Raw genomic sequence first — 14,427 nt, forward strand, 5'->3', positions numbered from 1 at the left:
GGAACAGCGCTGCTGCAACGGTCGCAGGTTCGAATCCTGCCTCGAGCATGGATGTGTGTGATGTCCTTAGGTTAGTTAGGTTTAAGTAGTTCTAAGTTCTAGGGGACTGATGACCTCAGACATTAAGTCCCATAGTGCTCAGAGCCATTTGAACCATTTGAAGAATGGGTCGTCAGGACAGCTCTGTAACCTGGAACGTGGACTGTTCATTGGGTATCATCTGAGTAGTAAATCAGTCTAGGTAATTTCAATCCTTTTGAAGCTGCCGAAGTCGACCGTTAGCATAGTGATTTCATGAAGCGGAAATATGAAGGAACAACCACAGCTAAATCACGACCAGGCAGACATCGTGTACTGACAGATAGCGACCGTCGAGCATTGCAGAGGGCTGTTGTAAAAACTGCATGAAATCAGTAGAAGGAATTACCCACGAGGCACAAAGCACTATTAGTTGTCCAGCTAGTACAATAACTGTGTGTAGGGAGTTAAGTAGAATGGAGTACAGTGCAATGATAAAACAAAAGTCGTCTGCCACAGATAGCACGAAAAGAGGACAATTGAATGTTTCACAGTAAATTGATCTTCATAACTATTGTTTCCAACATGTTGATGTTGCGGGTCCTAGGATGGTGGGTAAAATTAGACATCCTGCTACAGTTTGTGATGGTGCGGTGAGTTTATTAGGAGGGCAGCACGTTCTTGGAGCCAGATGGATGCCAAATGATAAATCACAGAGGCAGTACAATGTAGGCCATTTATTCAGTCTGTACAGTATAGGGGTTGCATTATTGTCTTGCTGTAGTCATTGTCCAGGAACAGACGCAGGCCATGGAGTGAGGAGAGGTTGCTGAATGCAGCATGTGCCCTTCGAAGACAAGGCTAGCTTGCAGCATCACCCCACCAAGCAGGTGGTAGCAGAGCAGAGTCATCGTGTCGGCGCTCTGGCACTCAGAGAAGTGCAGCGTCTGGACCCAGACTGGTGACAGGCAAACAGCTATGACAGTTTCCACAGAAGTCAGTCACGTTGGCTGGGACAGACGTGTGGCTAAGTACAGGAAGCATCTGAGCATGCAACAGTCTACCAGAGACCCCAGTGTACGATACAGGGACAGCTACCTGCAGAGGCAAGCCTGCAATATTAGAACATGCCTGCACAGGGTAGGTGGCTGCTTAGTCGGTGGTAAGACTCAGGCGAGAATCATGTACCCTCGAGTAGGCACCCATAAATCGGCAGGAGTCGGCTGGAAGCCCCCAGCGGCAGCAGGCCTAGGTGCAGCCCATAGTTCCGCGTCTAGCAACAGCAGAAGATGACCCATTTCAGATCGACGACTGTTGTGGAGTACGTCTCGAAGTTGTCCGCAGATGGTGACAGAAACTGCATAGCTGAAATGGGAGATATTTATGATGCCTCGACCTGGCACTCTTGTACCAGGCCATCACTATACGAGTACATCACTTAGAACCAGCCAGTGCCCCAGTGCCAGGCCTGGTCAGTATTACTGTAGTCTGTCTTCAGTACCTGTGCTGTGTCAGTGGAGCTACAGCCCTGACAGTGGTGTCAAGGTTGAACACGTGGTAACTCGTTCTGCTGTGGGTCCCAGCTGGTGATTCTTGCTGTGGCAGCAGAGCCCACTTGATGCTTCTGGCAGAAGAATGCCTTGCAGGATTCCATCTGCTTTCCCTCCCTAAGGCTTCTTGCGTCAGCTCTTGGTTGCAGCTGTCCACTTGCTTGGTGCAACACAGCTTCTCTCTTTGCACGATCCAGTCCACTGGACCACAGCTTGATAAAATCTCTAAAAATAACTTAATAATACGTATCATAATTATGCACATATGTACATTCCATTCAGGTTTCACTTATACTCATTCAGCTTGAACAACAACTTTCACTGGCTGTGTACTTAATTACTGACTATTTACTGCAGTGAACCACTCGGTCGGTATATGATGTGCGGAGAGTTCAGGAGCACAGCCAATTCTCCACCTTAATTAGATATAGGCTTCGCGGACAAGAAATCAGAACCATCAATATAGCTGAGGTTCAAATACTTATTGCAACGGCTCTATGGTGGTGAGTACTATGATACTGCTCCACGTCCGGAAGGATTTGCTCTGCACTAATACAGCCCGCCTGCTTAGCTGGGTGGTAACGTACTCGCCTCCAATGAAAGTGGGCACAGGTTCGATTCCTGACCGGATCGGAGATTTTCTCTCTTGGGGACTGGGTGTTGTGTTGTCCTCATCATCATTTCATCATCATCATCATCGGCGCGCAAGTCGCCCAGTCTGGTGTCAACTGAACTAAGACTTGCACTTGGTGGCCGAACTTCTCCGGATAGGGCCTCCTGGCCAATGATGCCATACGCTCATTTCATTTTTTTGCACAGATACAAGCTTTCTGTGTTGCTATTAACACACCGAAATTCTCTCCTTTTGCACTCATAAATATTACTACATTGAATAATCACATATAAATATAGAGAAAAAATTAACAAACTGATATCGGAAAACTTTTTCTTTCCAGTTATCTGCTGGTTTGTTCATTCACTGTTTTGATACGTACCTTGGTACATTTTGTTTGCAACTAAGGTTTCCATCACTTTTCCCCAAGAAAGCTGTCCCTAAAACTATGCTGGCACATAACGCACATATCGTATTACTAGTACCCGTTATGGCATTCTCGCCTACATGGCCCACTCCAATATTAATTACAAGCTGAACCCTATCTGCTTTGGGTATTTATTGTACTCCCCCACCGTGTTTTTCATGCTGTACGTTTTTTTCTTGGCTGTTGACTTCATCCCAAATCCTCATGGCCGCTTCTGACCAGTATCAAAAGTTACTTTTGCCTCCTGTTGTAGCGTACCTGTTGTGAACACTTCTGACACCAGTTCTAGTGGGGATCAGGCTAATGGCTGCAAATAGGTACTGCACGATAGTCTTTGATGGCAAGGCGAGTTGATTAGCAAGGCAGCAGGTTCTTGGAGCCAGGTGGATATCTGCTGATAAATCGTGGAAGCACTACAATGAAGGCCATGTGTCGGGGACAGCAGTTGTATTGTTGTCTTGCTGAGGTCAGCAGAAAGGGGTAGACGACAGCCGTGGAGTGAGGAGAGAGTTCTGAACTCAGCACATGGCCTTAGAAGACACAGCTGGCTCAGAACTTTGCCCCACAAAGCAAGTGGTGACAGTGGAGCGGACACACAATGTCAGCACTCGGGCGAGCGGAGAAGTCCAGCGTCAGGATCTAGGATGGCGACCGGCGCACCGCTGCAAATGACAGTCTCCACAGAAGTCAGTCACGTTGCATGGAGTAGACGTGCGGCTCACTGCAGTCAGTGATGAACCAAAGATTCCAGTGCAGGATATGGCGACTTTAGCCTGCAGAGGCAAGCCTGCAGTAGTAGCCTGTGCCCATACAGAGCAGGCGGCGGTTCAGTGAGTGGTCAGACCCATGTGTAAACCATTAACCCCTGAGAAGTCAACCTGAGGTCGGCAGAGGCCGGCCCGAGCAGATGACACCCAGCTAGATGCCACCTATTCAGCACCTGGTGACAGCACGGCTCAGGTGCGGCCCATAGTTCCACAGTAAGTGGAAGTGGCGCCTAGTGACAGCAATTAGTTGAGACACTTTGAGTCGACGACTTCAGTACCTCACGAAGCTGGCTTCATGCTGTTAAAGAGACTGCATAGCTGAAACAGGTCGTATTTATGGTGGCTTGATCCACTATTGTTTTGGTAGACCATCACTCTTCACCTAGACCAAGGCTGAGGCCTGGTGCCAGGCCTGGACGTTTGGTAATCCAGGTCATCATTGTTACAGTCTGGCCTCCGTATTTTCTGTCACAGTAGTGTTGCAGCCCTGGCAGCACCAACGAGGTTCTGTACAGTATGTGGTAACTTGGTCCACTGTGAGGCACCGCTGGTGATTATTGCTGCGTCAGTACAGCCTGCCTACTGTTTCTTGCGCAAGAACACCTCCCCAATGCTTCTTGCGTCAGTTTATCATGGCAGCTGTCCACTTGCTAAGCTGTGGATTATAAATGCAGAGTCACAGAGCAGGAGCGCAACAAAAGTATCTCTAAATCCAAATATAGTCTCAACTTGCCACATGGTGAATTTTTTGATCTGCAAAACTGATCTGCTATATGTAATATCTATCATGATGCATACGTTACGAAGTTGTAAGTTATTGTACACACAACCAGTGGAATATGTAAGCAGGTAATCATCCAATATCTCAGTGGAAGTTCACAAGAAGAAAAGACGCCTAGTTCTTCATGGTGTATAGAATGCGCTAGCCTGACGACCTCGTAAAGTTTTTACTCTCAGCCTTTATTGAGGAGCTTATCACACGGACTGGGAACAATAGGCCGTAGCTGACGATAGGCAGCGATACAGTTCCACAGACTGGCATCGTTGGGTATAGGAAACAGAGCTGTAAGCTTCCTTCTTTTATCGGCAGACATGTTAGTGAGCAACAGAAGTTCCACCAACATAAACAGGGTCGTTATATAGGAGCGAAATTCCTATCTTGCATAACCGGTGCCGCGAATCATAGAAACACGAGCGACTTCTCATCAGCATTATCACGAACGTTACAGAGCAGTGATTGAAGTTACTTGTGTCTGCAGAAACGTCATATTGATGCGGAAGTTATCTTTATAATTCTCCAGGACTTTGCAGAAATACGGAAGTTCACAGCGGATTTTTCGGAATTTCACAGATAAACCTGTGCCTTGAGGACTGAGGACTGATAGCCGCGAGAGCTCACACCGTTTTCGCCAGAAATGATACAGAGAGGCTCTGAGGAAAATCATATCGTATTTTGTCCTGGAAATTCTCTTGCAAATCTGACGGAGAACTGTTGAGACGACTGTACGAAACGGCAATGAGGTTATCTTTCGGACAGGAATAACAGAAATCCTTGTCAGTACCAGATGCTGTTACGATTTCTTAAAGAATAACAAAGGGACACTGTAATTCGTAATAGTTTGTCACTCTAGAAATGATATATGCAAGTACTAATTACAAAAAACTGATGGCTTACATTAACTATGGTTATAAGAATACTTAGCTTGCTTCTTTGTGAATATTTATACACTAGCCTGATGAAAAAGAAACCGCTATCTTCCAAATATCGCCACTATTGTCATTTAAGTTACAACAAATGTATTTGCATTACCTTACAGGTATCAATAAATGGCAAAATTTGTGAGTCTAAGAATACTTTAATACTTGTTACTGTGAACGGATGGCTCAATGTCAAAGATCGGGAGTTCGATCCACAGTCGGTACTCAAGTTTTTTTGTCACGTATCGTTTCTTTCACGTCGGGTAATGATTGGTTAAACTGAAAGCGCCAACTTCTGCCGTCACCAGAAGTCCACATTAAGCTAAACGTCCATCTACAGGATGGTCAGAAACAGCCTGAAAAGCTTGTAAGAATGTTGCAGAGTAGGTTGTGCTAAGAAAAAATTGTTAAGAAAGAATTCGATACATTGACTGTTTCCGACTTAGGCTACGTCCACGATAGATGGGCAACTTTTTTTCTTCAGCATAAAGTTCGTGTTTTTCAACGTTTTTTTTTTTTTTACTGCTGGCAGCATGTTAGCACAGAGGGTAATCTCAACTTAAGTACAATAAGTCACTGAGGCACTGCGACTTAAAGTACAAGAAATATGTAAAAAAATGAATATGTACACTCCTGGAAATTGAAATAAGAACACCTTGAATTCATTGTCCCAGGAAGGGGAAACTTTATTGACACATTCCTGGGGTCAGATACATCACATGATCATACTGACAGAACCACAGGCACATAGACACAGGCAACAGAGCATGCACAATGTCGGCACTAGTACAGTGTATATCCACCTTTCGCAGCAATGCAGGCTGCTATTCTCCCATGGAGACGATCGTAGAGATGCTGGATGTAGTCCTGTGGAACGGCTTGCCATGCCATTTCCACCTGGCGCCTCAGTTGGACCAGCTTTCGTGCTGGACGTGCAGACCGCGTGAGACGACGCTTCATCCAGTCCCAAACATGCTCAATGGGGGACAGATCCGGAGATCTTGCTGGCCAGGGTAGTTGACTTACACCTTCTAGAGCACGTTGGGTGGCACGGGATACATGCGGACGTGCATTGTCCTGTTGGAACAGCAAGTTCCCTTGCCGGTCTGGGAATGGTAGAACGATGGGTTCGATGACGGTTTGGATGTACCGTGCACTATTCAGTGTCCCCTCGACGATCACCAGTGGTGTACGGCCAGTGTAGGAGATCGCTCCCCACACCATGATGCCGGGTGTTGGCCCTGTGTGCCTCGGTCGTATGCAGTCCTGATTGTGGCGCTCACCTGCACGGCGCCAAACACGCATACGACCATCATTGGCACCAAGGCAGAAGCGACTCTCATCGCTGAAGACGACACGTCTCCATTCGTCCCTCCATTCACGCCTGTCGCGACACCACTGGAGGCGGGCTGCACGATGTTGGGGCGTGAGCGGAAGACGGCCTAACGGTGTGCGGGACCGTAGCCCAGCTTCATGGAGACGGTTGCGAATGGTCCTCGCCGATACCCCAGGAGCAACAGTGTCCCTAATTTGCTGGGGAGTGGCGGTGCGGTCCCCTACGGCACTGCGTAGGATCCTACGGTCTCGGCGTGCATCCGTGCGTCGCTGCGGTCCGGTCCCAGGTCGACGGGCACGTGCACCTTCCGCCGACCACTGGCGACAACATCGATGTACTGTGGAGACCTCACGCCCCACGTGTTGAGCAATTCGGCGGTACGTCCACCCGGCCTCCCGCATGCCCACTATACGCCCTCGCTCAAAGTCCGTCAACTGCACATACGGTTCACGCCCACGCTGTCGCGGCATGCTACCAGTGTTAAAGACTGCGATGGAGCTCCGTATGCCACGGCAAACTGGCTGACACTGACGGCGGCGGTGCACAAATGCTGCGCAGCTAGCGCCATTCGACGGCCAACACCGCGGTTCCTGGTGTGTCCGCTGTGCCGTGCGTGTGATCATTGCTTGTACAGCCCTCTCGCAGTGTCCGGAGCAAGTATGGTGGGTCTGACACACCGGTGTCAATGTGTTCTTTTTTCCAATTCCAGGAGTGTATATGAGTGGTCCTGCTCAGCCATAGGTATATGGGTGAGATGGACTACTGCGCTGGGAGATGTGGATCATATAAAAAATATATATATAAATGACTATACACGAAGAGAAGTCAATTAAAATTGCATATTTTTATTTGGAATATGTTGTAAGCATTAGCTTTTCTCTGTCTCACCACAGCAATCACCCTTATTAACAAACGCTGAACGACATTCATGTGATCATCGTGAATGGGAAAGTCGTTTAATCCAATCGTCTGTTTTATCAGTTTCGTAATAGATTTTACCACATCAAATACATTCATCTTCATCCCATTCACCAAAGTTACTTTCGTAGACTTCTACTATACGTTCAATGTTATGGCATTCTGCATCTGATGAACACAGTGAGCTACATGCAGTACTTTTCTTTCTTACCTTTTTCGGCCTGTTTTTCTTTTCACTAGTATTTTCATTTGGTGATGTTTTGTACCTTTTTTCTGTTTCATTTCTTTTCTTAACCCTCTTTTCCTTTACAATTTCAATATTTTCAGTAGATTTTAGCACTTTGGATACAATTGCTACCTACCTTTCTCTTATAATTCATGGTATAATCATCAGGAGGAACAGATTATATTTCCTCCAAAAGTTCGGTCTGTGTTGGCTTAGGAGTAGTCAGTTCTGAAATGATAATTCTGGAAGTTTCAGGTTCAGTAGGAGTGAAATTCCAATTTCTGTCAGTGAAGGAATTTCGTTTTTGCATGTAACTCTATTCCTTTGATGTGCTGGGTATCACTAAGTCTTCTGACGAGCTTTGGAGTTGTTAGTTGGCCTGTGTGTGAAATTCTGCTCTTCCATTTCTTGTCACAGGCGTATCTTCTAACAACCACAGTCTGGGACTGCGCCCATATCCAGTGGGATTATTCCACATGCCCTGAAACTGAATTGTGATCTATCTTCCACATTAATACATGTGATACATCCCTCCCGATTTTCTGGGAAAGGTGGAACATCCCGACTTCTGTCTGCAGGTAGCGAACTCGGTGGGATTTTAGGTTATGTTCATGCCTACATATGTGTCAAGCTTGTATAAATAAAGCTGTGTCAGTATTATGCAAACTAAGCATTAATGCTAAAGTTATGTAACTGCATGATAAAACTTCTCGGCTTGTCAGAGGATGTGATTTTTCACTAGAACTAATACGAAAATTACATCAATACTTTTGCATCATCATTGTTCACAAAAGAACTTCCTCATAAGTAGCGGAAGCTGTTCTCTGGCTGCGCATTTATGAAATGCGCCATTGGTCAGTCTCATCCACTGGTCCGACTCTCGCAGACTTATCGTAATTAGCACTGAAGATAGCCAATCAGGTCGTTGTGCCTGCAAATTCAAACTGTCTGTCAGAGACAGTGTCGCCAAAGGTGTTAGTTTGATTTCCTCAAACCGAACAAACGAAGTTTTTGCTTACCTATTTTAAACTTATTACTGCCAAAAATGCATAATTTAACTGGTAATGAGCATTTGAACAACCGGTAACTTACAGACCCACAGATTCCTATGCATTGCCGCATTTTAGCGCGTGAAAGTGTTTGAATTTGAGCGTACAACGACCTTTTTGGCTAATGTCATTGCTAATTAAATCGGAAACGACGCAACGTATCGAATGTTTTCTTAACAATCATTTCTCAGCGCAACCTGCTTTGCAATAGCCTCACAAGCTTTTCTGACCACCCTGTATAACTGGCTGGCTACGTAACTTCGAAGGTCGAAAGAAGCCAAGGGAAAATTCCTCCAATATTACCACACCTAGTAAAGCACTGTGCTATAAAATTTTAACTTTCGGTTGAGGGCAGCTTTACGTTTCTTAATACTTGTAAATGAAAACACTGATTGTGACTGTTCCATAGAACTGAAGCCTCAGTTTGGAATGACTTTCTTCTTCCTCAGCGTTTGTCCCACAGTGCAGTAGGGATGTGCTCTTTTGGCCCTCTGTCTCCATTTGGTGTGATCTTGGCCGTGATCGGGGTGGAGACCCGCTGTCTTGAGGTCTAGCAAGGTATCTAGCCAACGTTGTCTCGTTCTCCCAATAGCTAGTTTACCAACTACTTTCAACGAAAATCCTTGTTTTCTATTGTGCTTGTCTGAACCATCGTAGAATATTTTCCCCTCATATTTTGAACGATAGATGCCACCCCGAATTTCATCATTGCTGACATAGTTATGAAGTGTCAGGTCAAATGTCCACCACAGCATTTTAGTTTCCATTACAAAAAGTCGTTGTTCTGCTTCTTTTGTTGCAAGCCATCATTCTGCACAACCCAGTTGGGCGGATTTGCAGAGCATATTATTTTTGACTTGACTCGCTTCACGATCTTCTTGCCACAGAGCACAGCAGTCAATGGACACACTATAAGCCATGTGTTTCTAGCGCGGTTTGTTATTTTGGGAAGTAGTGAGCCGTCGGCACCGATTTCTGAACCAAGAAACTTGGAAATATTATTCTTTTGGAGATGTTGATGGTGTCTGTTATGACCAGACGAAACAACAATCGTCCTGCCATAACTCTGGGTTCTTTAATTGCTCGGGAAGATGGCTCATTAGAAATACATCACATCAAATTTCACTTCATGACGTAAATGATAAAAAGATTTGTTTAACTTGATACAATCGTTTTCCACATGAGTGCTTGATAATTTACGGCTGTCATTGACTATTAAAACACCACATGATGCGCCAGTTAACGAACTGTTCTCTTGAAGTACAGTGTTCAACATTTACAAAAGTACATTTCCATCTGAGACTTGACTGACTCTTTAGTCGTAGTCGAAGATGATGACTGCTTCAGCTGAGATCGTGAAGTGGGCAGAGAGCTTCCAGACTCGACTCTACATCGAACGCCATGCGAGGGCGCTGCTGCGCTGAGAAACAGCTGTGGTGTTCAGCAGCGCCTCCCATTAGTCGTTGCGGATTCCTGTGACATCACTAATGTCTGTCATATCGAAGTGCGTTGTTAACTTTGGTGTGACGCCCTGATCTTTGGATGGTACCGCAGTGTCCATATTATTTGTATCTGCTTGTAACACCGAAAATGCCGGATGCATGGTACCTGCTACTGATGTATAACTTTTTTTTTAATTGTATGTAAATATTTGTAATTTAAATGCTTTCTTTTAATAAGTAAAGACATTGCTTCACTGTATGTGTACATTTAGGTAGACGTCTGTTGACCTTTCATTGTATTTATATGAGTTTTCTGTGAAACTTATAAGCTCTGGGAAAAAGCCAAAGGAATTGTTATTTGCATCGACTAGCAACGGTAATAGCACTGCTTGTGCATTGTAAAATCTTTGGGTAGGGAGTTGTTGCGCAGAGCGCGCGAAGAGAGGGAGAGATGGGTTCCAGCGCTTGTAGTGTGCGAAGTGTGGTGTTAACACTCTCACGGTAGAGAGTACCATTTTCGGCGGCATCATGTACGCGCTCCGGCCAGATGTCTAGAGCAGGAGTACGGACGGTGGATGGGCGGAAGAGGCTGTATTAATTACGATTGCCCGTTCCTATAATTAGCTGTGGCTCCACAATATGCTATGTGAGAGCCAAAGAAACAAATTGAATAGTTACAGCCAGTTTACTAATGAATAATTTCTCTTTTAAGAATTTCAGTCTCAGTCTAGTTTCAGTTAACTGTTGTACAACAGAGACTTCAGTATATGACTAAAGTACAGCAATTTCATTTTTCAAGTCTGAGAGTCAATCACTGGAAAAAATCCAAATGTAAAGAAATGCACAAATTAAGAGTGCGGAAGTTTTATTTATTTTACATATAGCTTGGAGCACATGGCTGTTTGGTTTGGTACGTATTCTAGTATTTAATTCTGTTCAAGTCAGTAAAAAAGGCTCAGTTGTTCAGACAATAATATGAAATCCAATTTGCAAAATAAGTAATGGCAAAGTAAAAAGTGCTTGTTTTTTTTCTAAATTTCTTTGATGACGTTATGCTGAGGTCACTGAAAGTCATTGTTCACATAACGAAGTTCAGTACTAACATACAGTTTAAATGCATATTTTCAAATCATTACTCAATTGACTTTTTCAAAATTTAATGCCAAACATAACGTAAGAGTGACTTCTCAGTTTTCTTTACCATTACATACTCACTTAAAATTAGTGTCAAAAAAAGCGTGGCAACAGTGTTTAATAATACATGTTTTTCTTTCCCATCATCTTGTAGAGGATTTAGGATGTAAATTGCCCTAGTGGGCTGGCGACCGTTAATTACTTCCTTTTCGTTCATTAGTGTAACTTTTGGATTCATGATCAGTGGTACCCCTTTCTGTCCAGTGTTGTTCGTGAGTGAATGCACAAAAAACTTTCATTTTCCAAATTATAGCCCCGTTCGGTTTAATCACTTTTATTTTTAGTAGACTTTCTATCAGAAGGGTCGGTTGTACACTTTCCTCCTACTTATCGATATGACTTCTGTGGGAAAGGTAGCCTTATACAATTAGAAAAAAGCCATTAGGCACACACGCGATCCACGGTCATATTTTATATCGCAAGCACGATAGGCCGATTAGTAAGAGGGAGGTTACATGCTGATACTGTGGAAAGCCCTTAATCCTCACTTATTGCCAGTATCTGGTACTCGATATTGCTCCAGTTTTTGTAACTGCTGTGTTGGTTATTGTATTTCAACTCCTCATTTTTCGTAACATGAATTTCCGGCAGTATTTTTTAGACGACATACTGTAATTCACAGAAATTAAGGCCTGAAAATAGATAGGCTATATAAAACTAAGTAAAGTTTGCACTAGTGAAAATGATCTTTTGCTAAACCAAAAACACAACACCTACTACAGCACATGTGTTATTGCTTTTTACATCTACAGGAATGAACGAAGTAACTAAGGCAAACAGTCAAAAATTTTGCGGGTACGAAGAAAGCATAAGAAAAGTAAATCTCAAATGGAGAAAGGCAGTTATTAAAGACACTTCGACAAATTCAAGCAGACAATAACAGATACGATATGGCAGAATACGCTGGGTTAAACATATACGTTCGGAAAAACAGAGGATGTCAGCAGACACGAGAGAATTATGATAACAGGAACAACAGCAAATAACAGTATGAAGTACGAGCTTATCGACGATCTGAGATGGTTGAAAGTGGCAACAAACAGTAATTTTACGAGAGAGGGAAGGCGGAGGAAACGACGAACAAATTTCATATAAAATAAAACTCGAAACCACCGAAAACCAGTTATTATTCATCAACAAACGTAATAATGAAACTTGAAACTTCCTGGCAGATTAAAACTGTGTGCCAGACCGAGACTCGAACTCGGGACCTTTGCCTTTCGCAGGCAAGTGCCCTAATTTCGGAAGGTAGGAGACGAGGTACTGGCAGAAGTAAAGCTGTGAGGACGGGGCGTGAGTCGTGCTTGGGTAGCTCAGATGGTAGAGTACTTGCCCGCGAAAGGCAAAGGTCCCGAGTTCGAGTCTCGGTCCGGCACACAGTTTTAATCTGCCAGGAAGTTTCATATCAGCGCACGCTCCGCTGCAGAGTGAAAATCTCATTCTGGAAATATAATAATGTTACCACTTCATAATAGACAAAAAAATGGTTCAAATGGCTGTGAGCACTATGAGACTTCTGGTCATCAGTCCCCTAGAACTTAGAACTACTTAAACCTAACTAACCTAAGGACATCACACACATCCATACCTGAGGCAGGATTCGAACCTGCGACCGTAGCGGTCGCGCGGTTCCAAACTGTAGAGCCTAGAACCGCTCGGCCACCCCGGCCGGCCATAATAGACACCTGCCTCGTGCAATGTACAGCACCAAACGGAGATGTATAGTTTCTGTGCGACTCAATCATATTATTTGCTGCAGGCAGGTATCGTTCAGATACATGCGATATTTTCTGTACTCACAGCTTCAGCAGCTTTTAACGCTGGCACGTGCCATCAGGAAAAGTATTGAGAATTTACAGCCTTAATGGAAGCTTCTAGAAGCCAGAGCCATTGGGTACTTTTAGTTGTACGGAGAACAGCGACGAACGGCGAAATAGTAACAAAGGGAAGGGCTCTGTGTACATTTCTTGGTACTCAGTATCAGTTACATGTTCTGACTTTCTTCTAACTGATACATTTTCTTATGTAGCAGGGTATTATTCGAATTTGGTTTGCGAAGCACATTTTGATCTTTTTCATGGTGACGGATGGTGCAGTAATAACAAGAGTAAGAAAACTACGAGCATTCATTAAATTCTTTCAGCTCTTTTGTGGTTTAACAGATGGTTAGCTATGAATATAATGATCCCGGAAGTAATGTCAAATGTCGTGTATAAAACCATTCAAGGTATTGTATGAAGAAAGAAGAAGCGCCCGGAGATGAGAGGCATAAATAGAAACATTTAAAGCGCCTGGCAGAGTAATACAAAATTATGTGCTAATTGTTTACAGTGGAATACGGTTCACGAAAACTTGAATGGCACTGTAAGAATTCCATTTTATCTAAAAGGAGACAGACAAAACATAAAAAACTGTAGACCTATCAGTCTCCTCTCTGTAATAGACAAAATATTCAGTGAAATTATTATTAAACCATTGTAAAAACGTTAGATTTTATTCAGTCAAAAGAGCAGGTTGATTTCAGATATATGGGATACAGTAAGCTATGAATAAAATTCTGTGGTGGAGCAATGAGTATGAATTATCATTTTGCCTACGTTTCACAGACTTCGAAATAAATTTTGTCTCGATTTAGATGAAAACTCTACTAGTATCCCTTAAGAAACAAAGCATAGATTCAACCTATGTTAGTGCACTGAAAAATTAGTATCCTAAATCTCCATTTTCCATTATAGTATTCGAATAGGTGGAGAATCAGAATATAAAGAGAAGTCAGGCAAGAAGACGAAATATCAGAAGATCTACTCTCAACAGTCTTACATGAAGTTTTTACAACCGCAAAATTGGGAAGATGATGAAGCAACGTGTGTTGATGGATCATATCTGAACCGCCTTTGTTTTGTGGATGAAATTTTACTGTTTGCCTATAATGAACTTCAACAGCGAACGGAAAAAAAATAACAGAGCAATCTGAAAAGAGGCCGGAAAATCAGTCGTAATAAGGCGCAAATAATGTATAAACAGAAAAGGAAGTTGAACAAATCAACAAAGTCACATCAGAAGTTGATGAGTTCATATGCATTAGACTAGTTGAAGACTGCAGTTGGAGAGACAGCGAAAAAAAGAATAAACAAAAGAGTAAACTAAATAACATTTTCAACACAAAGCTGCTAATTTGTTTGAAAAACG

Source organism: Schistocerca cancellata, chromosome 3 (genome assembly GCF_023864275.1).
Source record: "Schistocerca cancellata isolate TAMUIC-IGC-003103 chromosome 3, iqSchCanc2.1, whole genome shotgun sequence".
Lineage (NCBI taxonomy): Eukaryota > Metazoa > Arthropoda > Insecta > Orthoptera > Acrididae > Schistocerca > Schistocerca cancellata.